This window comes from Lissotriton helveticus, chromosome 5_1 (assembly GCF_964261635.1).
Source record: "Lissotriton helveticus chromosome 5_1, aLisHel1.1, whole genome shotgun sequence".
In the NCBI taxonomy this organism is placed as follows: domain Eukaryota; kingdom Metazoa; phylum Chordata; class Amphibia; order Caudata; family Salamandridae; genus Lissotriton; species Lissotriton helveticus.
The window spans coordinates 741,038,860-741,046,125 of NC_136065.1; the positions used below are offsets into that span (position 1 = coordinate 741,038,860).

The 7,266-nt window shown below is 39.6% G+C and overlaps 1 pseudogene; it reads left to right on the forward strand.

Annotated features, from left to right (window-relative positions):
• Positions 1-523: 523 nt before the first annotated feature.
• Positions 524-1,787, forward strand: LOC144757157 (18S ribosomal RNA; annotated as a pseudogene).
• Positions 1,788-7,266: the final 5,479 nt, after the last annotated feature.

Here is a 7,266-nt window from a genome sequence, read left to right on the forward strand (position 1 = left end):
TTCCCCTCGGCCATCTGGTCGCACGCAATGCTTTCCAATGGGGCGACCAGATGGCCGGGCTTCCTTGGAAGTCCCGATGAGGTGCCATTTGCCTCCCCGATCCCAGGGAGGGCTCCAGGAGGTCGGGCACATTCGCGCCTAGGGTCCCCTGCGTCACTCTGTGCGCGCGGGTTCCCAGAAAGACGGGTAGCCTTCCTCCAGATTACTAGGGATGAGGTACTCTGGGACCCCTCTCGGCCTAGCAGTCCTCAGCCAGCAGCTGGACGAGCCAGGATGCCTCACCCCGGACGGGGTTTGGAGGGCCCGGGGAGGCTTTCCCTGCGCCTCTGGGCCTGGGAGCCGCGGCTGGGTCCAGGGGCCCCGGGTCGGGCCCAGTCCCCCAGCCTTCTGCTCTGCCCAAGGCCTGAGACAGGGCTCCGTTGTGTCCGGGGAGCCTCCCCTCGCTCGGCTGGGTTCAGGACCTCCGGACGGGGCCCCTGAGGGCCCGGGGAGGGCGGCCTCCCCATCCCGGGCTCCGTCCTCGGTCCTGCTGCGTGGCAGGGTGCCCGGGACGGCACCAATAGCATATATTAAAGTTGCTGCAGTTAAAAAGCTCACAGTTGGATCTTGGGATCAAGCTGGCGGTCCGCCGCGAGGCAAGCTACCGCCTGTCCCAGCCCCTGCCTCTCGGTGCCCCCTTGATGCTCTTGACTGAGTGTCCTGGGGGTCCGAAGCGTTTAATTTGAAATAATTTGAGTGTTCAAAGCAGGCCGGTTGCCTGAATACTTCAGCTAGGAATAATGGAATAGGACTCCGGTTCTATTTTGTTGGTTTTCGGAACTGGGGCCATGATTAAGAGGGACTGCCGGGGGCATTCGTATTGTGCCCCTAGAGGTGAAATTCTTGGACCGGCGCAAGATGAACCAAAGCGAAAGCATTTGCCAAGAATGTTTTTATTAATCAAGAACGAAAGTCGAAGGTTCGAAGACGATCAGATACCGTAGTAGTTCCGACCATAAACGATGCCGACTAGCGATCCGGCGGCCATATTCCCATGAACGCCGACCAGCTTCAGGGAAACCAAAGTCCTTGGGTTCCGGGGGAGTAAAGGTTGCAAAGCTGAAACTTAAAGGATTTGACAGAAGGGCACCACCAGGAGTGGAGCCTGCGGCTTAATTTGACTCAACACGGGAAACCTCACCCAGCCCGGACACGGAAAGGATTGACAGATTGATAGCTCTTTCTCGATTCTGTGGGTGGTGGTGCATGGCCGTTCTTAGTTGGTGGAGCGATTTGTCTGGTTAATTCCGATAACGAACGAGACTCCTCCATGCTAACTAGTTACGCGACCCCCAGTGGTCGGCGTCCAACTTCTTAGAGGGACAAGTGGCGTTCAGCCACACGAGATCGAGCAATAACAGGTCTGTGATGCCCTTAGATGTCCGGGCCTGCACGCGCGCTACAGTGAACGGATCAGCGCGTGTCTACCCTTCGCCGACAGGTGCGGGTAACCCGCTGAACCCCGTTCGTGATAGGGATTGGGGATTGCAATTATTTCCCATGAACGAGGAATTCCCAGTAAGTGCGGGTCATAAGCTCGCGTTGATTAAGTCCCTGCCCTTTGTACATACCGCCCGTCACTACTACCGATTGGATAGTTTAGTGAGGTCCTCAGATCGGCCCGCCGGGGTCGGCTAATATATTTAGGTAAATACTATTGTAAAACTCTTGTCTTACGTGCCCATTGCATTTGTCATACAGTACATGTCCTTATTACATTTTTCAATCCCCTGTCTGTTGGATCAATGTTACAGCATATTTAAGGAGTCAAGTGCCTTGGTAAAACTTCCATTATTTGCAATATATCGTGCTGGCCTGTGAGTCGACCATCACTTGTGCATGTCATTGTCTTTAACATGCCCTGTGACTGTGCATGAATCAACTGTGCATCAAATCAGCATACTGCCTCTATCCTTTCTTTAAATGTCTTTGCTTTGATTAAAAAAAACATTTTCTATAATTTCTCCTTCTTATAGTCATTACATTTGTCATGGTGAGAAGAAGTTATATATGTTCAGGGGTTGTTGGTCAAGTGTTATGTGCTATAGTCAGGCAAACGATCATACACATTAACCACTTGCATTGTCTGACCTAACTGTTTTTTAAGGGTCAGGAGTTTCTCATCCAATGTCCTCTCACGGATTAGTTTCGGTGTGTCCACAGTACCAATACACATCAAACTGATACAGCATTCTTATACCAAATTGCATCTCAGTTAGTGGCACAATAGATGCTTCTCATTACTGTCCCTGTACTCTGATGTTCTTATAAGTTAGTTCTCCTGTTTGGCTAGCATCAATTAATGGTAAAGGTACAGCAACACACAGACTTTCTTAGATCTATGCTACAGCCCAATTTAGGCTGTCAGTAGATCTGGTTTTTCAGAATAAAGTTGTTACAGTATATTTTCCCATGCATAAATATTGTTTATGCAATAATTTCAATTAAAAGTAAGGTCTGCAAGATTATCAGAATCAAGGGCCAGTAAATAATACAGTTCTTATTATTGTTGTATTTTTTATTATATTTTAATGAAATTTCAAAGTGAATAATATTATAAACTTTTATTGCTTTTTTCATTTTGAAAAAATGATTGTATTTTATATGTTATAACATGTTTTCTTACTTTTGATCATTATTATTCTTGTTTTTAAAATGTTATTCATTATTTTCAATTAAGATTTAAAAAATTTGTTAAAATAATCCGGTAATTTTTGCTTTCCATAAGCATTTATGGTGTTAATAAAATACATGAAAATTCTGCAACATGCAATTTTAATCAAATATATTCAAAATAAAAGTAATAATTGTTGCTTCTATAACTCGCAATATTTTTGGATGTAAGGTTAGGTTATGCAGCAGCATATGTTTTGTGGGTGTTTAAACTTTTATTTTAATTACTGAATTTTAACTATATTTTAATTTCTGCTTACTATTATTACTCTTTTATTTTAGAAATAAGCAAGTCAATTTTATAGTACAATTTTGCCAATATTGGCCTCATTCCGTTGGCGGTATCATAACAATTCCTATTAACATGTTAGCGGGAAATGATCACTTACAAGAGCCACGGCATAACTGTTGTTTCAAAAACTTATTTTCCGCATTCCAAATGGGACCACGGTCGTATGATCATAGCCATTAACATTGCGGCGGGTATTGCTGCAAGCAGCACCGTTGCAATGCCAAAAGGACCATGTCCTGCATTTCCATACATTGAGTATGCAGGCACTGCACAGTCCCTGCCACCTTGTACAGGTACATGTAGGGTGCACAGTGCACCCACAACCCTCCAATGAATCACTAACACAATTTCTACATAAATAATGTCCAACTACATAAAAATCAATGCTGGAATATCGAAGGCAAGAATATCGACATCCAATCTACATCATGTTAACTACAAAAAAATCAAATAAAAATAATGATGTTATTAATATATCTCAATTAAAAAAAATATTTTGAAATTATTAAAAAGGATAAATAAATTAAAAATATTTAAAACAAATCAACATACTTAAAAATATTCAATACGATTTAAAAATAGAAATTGAAACACATACAATATTATAACATTACTTAAACATATACATAAAATATAGAATATATACTTGCTTCAGCATAGGTTTTAGCAATTATTTTTCTAACCCTTTAATTTTGTTTAAAAAAATACAAATTACATATACATCTAAACTTAAACCAATTACATAACTAAAAAGTAAATAATTATATTGAATACATTAAAAAATTGAAATATACTTTCAATATTTTTCACATTAGTATTACACTACAATAACAAACATAATATTAAACAATATAATTTGCTACATAAATAAAAGAAGCACTCATTGTCACTAAAAAACTACAATAATTATAACTTTGGGTGGCAAGTTTTATAAAATTGTATTTACTTCCTGTATTTTAAAACTTGATTCTTTGGTGTTGTACAAGCTTTTAAAAGAGTAAAAAAAAAGAAATCAATTTCTGATTCACCAAAAGATGTTTCTTGTAAAGACATTTTTACATTCTTTTCATGATGCATAGGCGAAGATTAAGCCACAAGATCATTCAAAAAACCAACCAGAATGCTTATTTACTAATGAGTTTTTTACGCTAATCATATTGCAATAGATAATTTGATTGTTACCTTTAGTTTGATTTAGAAAATAAAATCAATTGTTTTCTGAGGATGAACGTGTTGTTCCAAAATTACAGATTTGTAATATATATTTATTTTACATTGGTATTGATGCCTGTAAACAAAAAGTAATGTACCAATATTCTGGATATGTTAAAAAAAAGAAAGGTTATGGAAGTGAATCTTTCGATTAAGGCATTGCATGCACTGCTGCACAAGTTGACATTATTGTGCAACTTCTATATGTTCCTTTAATAGAAACTATGGGGCTGATTCGGATTGCGGGTTCTCCGCATCCCGCGGGTCGGCGGAAGTTTCCGCCGGCCCGGAGGATGCGGAAAAACCGCTGTGGAGCCTTCAAAGACCCCCCGCGAGATTAGGATGGCTGGGGGGTGAGGAAGACCGTCCGCCGCTCTAATATGGTGGCGGTGTCTAACAGCCACCGCCAGCCATATTAGGATAGGGCAGAACACATGCCTTTCCGTGGCGGCTTCTCTGCCGTGGAAAGGCATACGGTGTTTTCTTTGGGGGCCCGTTGCGGGCCCCCAGGGTGAAGGGGGTTGGGGGGTGCACATGGGGGGTACCTATAGTACCCCCCTGCATTTGCATGCACCGCGCGGTGCCTGCCGCTTTGTGCATGCAAATGCGAATCATGCATATTTAATCTTGCAGCGGGTGCTGCTTCAAGCAGGACCCGCCGCAATGTTACAAATAGAGGATGTGACCGCCAGGGTGGCGGTCACATCCTAATTGGACAGGAGGGAACTCCGCATGCCCATGCGGAGGTTCCCTCCTCCTCGGTAATCGCGGACGGACTCAAGTCCGTCGGCGATCATAATGGGCCTCTAAGTATTGGCATTAGTTGTACTCAATAACGTATTGTATATTATATATAAAATTTGCTATTTATTTTAACCGAAACAGTGTGTATTATACCAGTCATATATTTAGATATTATATAGGTATTTAATATTTTTAAATGTAAATTATATAAATTATTGAGTTTTACTACAGAAATTAATACATATTATATCTGCAATTATTGTGAAACATATCACCTAGGTCCCAATAAAATAAAATATTATTAAATACATTTTTTATTATGTTAATGAGTTACTAAAAAGGAACAAATATCATAAACAAATCGGTTTACTTAGCAAGACAAAATAAACGTAAAATAAAAAGTAATAATTATTATTTTAATTATTGATCAAAGAATTAAAAAATAACAAGAAATAAATAGAATATATACAAAAGGTTATTGGTAATGTGAATAATGTATCTTAATTTAAAAAAGGATATGCAGAAAACAAGGCTAAATGTAAACGTTGTAGAAATGTTAGAGTAGCATATTTACTTAAAAAATAGAAATAAATCGCTAAAAAGGGTGTAGCCAAAAAGCACTTAAAAGTACATATATATCATAACAAAGTGCTAGATTAATGGTACCTGCTTTTTATTGCTGAGTGGATAAATAAAGTATTTGTATATCGGTAAAAAATGACATAATAAAAACTATAATGTTTTCATTTCTACAATGAAATCACAATGATCCAGTCATTGAATGGAACAGTATGTTCAGTGTAAATGGAGTGAGTGCTTAAAATGTTTAATGCTCTCTATCTTCATTAAAAAATTATCAGCCTTATTTAATTTTTGGATGAGGAAAGCTACTATCGATAATCTTAGACTTTCATGCTGTCATGGGTTGTTTGGAGTCCATCAACCATATCGCAAAGAAGGAAGACAGACTCCAAAGTAGTTATGAAAGATGACTCGGTTATGACTTGATCAATGAGGGCGTGGAAGATTTGGAATGGCGTACGAATCCTTAGCAGTCAGTTTTTACAACATCAGAATTATGATGACATTGCCACAGAGCAGTTGATGCACATAGAAAGTGTCTTTGGTGTCCATGGCCGGTCCACCTTACTTAGAGGGGGTACGGCTTTGGGCTTTGAGTGTACGTATGGTACCATCTTAAAAATAAATGCACTATCTTGCATCAGCAATAAGGTGCCTGTCACACACTGCATGGATTTACATAGCAAACATTTTTAAATATGGTGATTGCGCTGTGGGCTGTTGCCTCACCACAAAACAAACAGCCATAGTGAACCTGGAGTTTTTGACTGCACCTTATTTTTTAATAAGAGGTCTGTTGAAGTTACATCTTAATAAACAATGTGAAATAAGTACTGGCCGACTAAGATTTGTAGGTTCCCATTCTATCATTACGTTTCATGCACATTCAGAAGAAATGCAATGTGTATTGTTTGTATTGCAGCATGTGATGTGGCATGCATGACACGCCGCAAAAATTTTAAAATATGATCTCACCAATCCATGTAGTATGAGTCAGGCACAGCAGTGCAGGGATATTTAGGGGAGAACCATAGGTGGCCCACATGTACCTTCTTAGAGAGAGAACAGGTAATGGGTGTAGGATGGGCAATTTGTAACCCCATTGTGACTGCCACTTCGTGGCTGTTAAACTGCCAGTACAGAGCAAGCAGAAAATGTAATAATAATGTGAGTAGTATTGAGTTTTCATTCAATGCCACTGTTGTAAGGATTCCAGTCAATCGTACTACCTCATTAATCCTGTATGATGCATGGAGGTCAGTGTATCTGCCTGCGCTATGTCGGCAGACCATTCTAATCATTATTGAAATAATGAAGGGTCAGATGGAAGTGGTTGAGGTCCTGACGGGTTGACGGTGGTTACATAATAATCCAGTGACAATAACCATAGAAAGTCTTCTTGAAAGGCAAATGTAATGTATATTAAAATGATGCTCAATCTGAAGTATTGTATTGCGGTTTGCTCAAATTAACTCACAGAAATCAATTTTAATGGCACGATAGAGTAAATGTTGGATTGGTAGGGGTACATTAAGAACTAAAGTATGCACCCGGTTATGATAAAGTTTAGATCTGTAAAAGAGTTAATAATTTGTATTGACACAAAAGAGAGGCCAATGGAATATAAAAGTTTTAGATGCGTAATGTGACCATGTAATATTTTTGCAACAATTGAAATGGTATTTATTAAATGATTAATACAGTACTAATTTTTGAAAAAAATG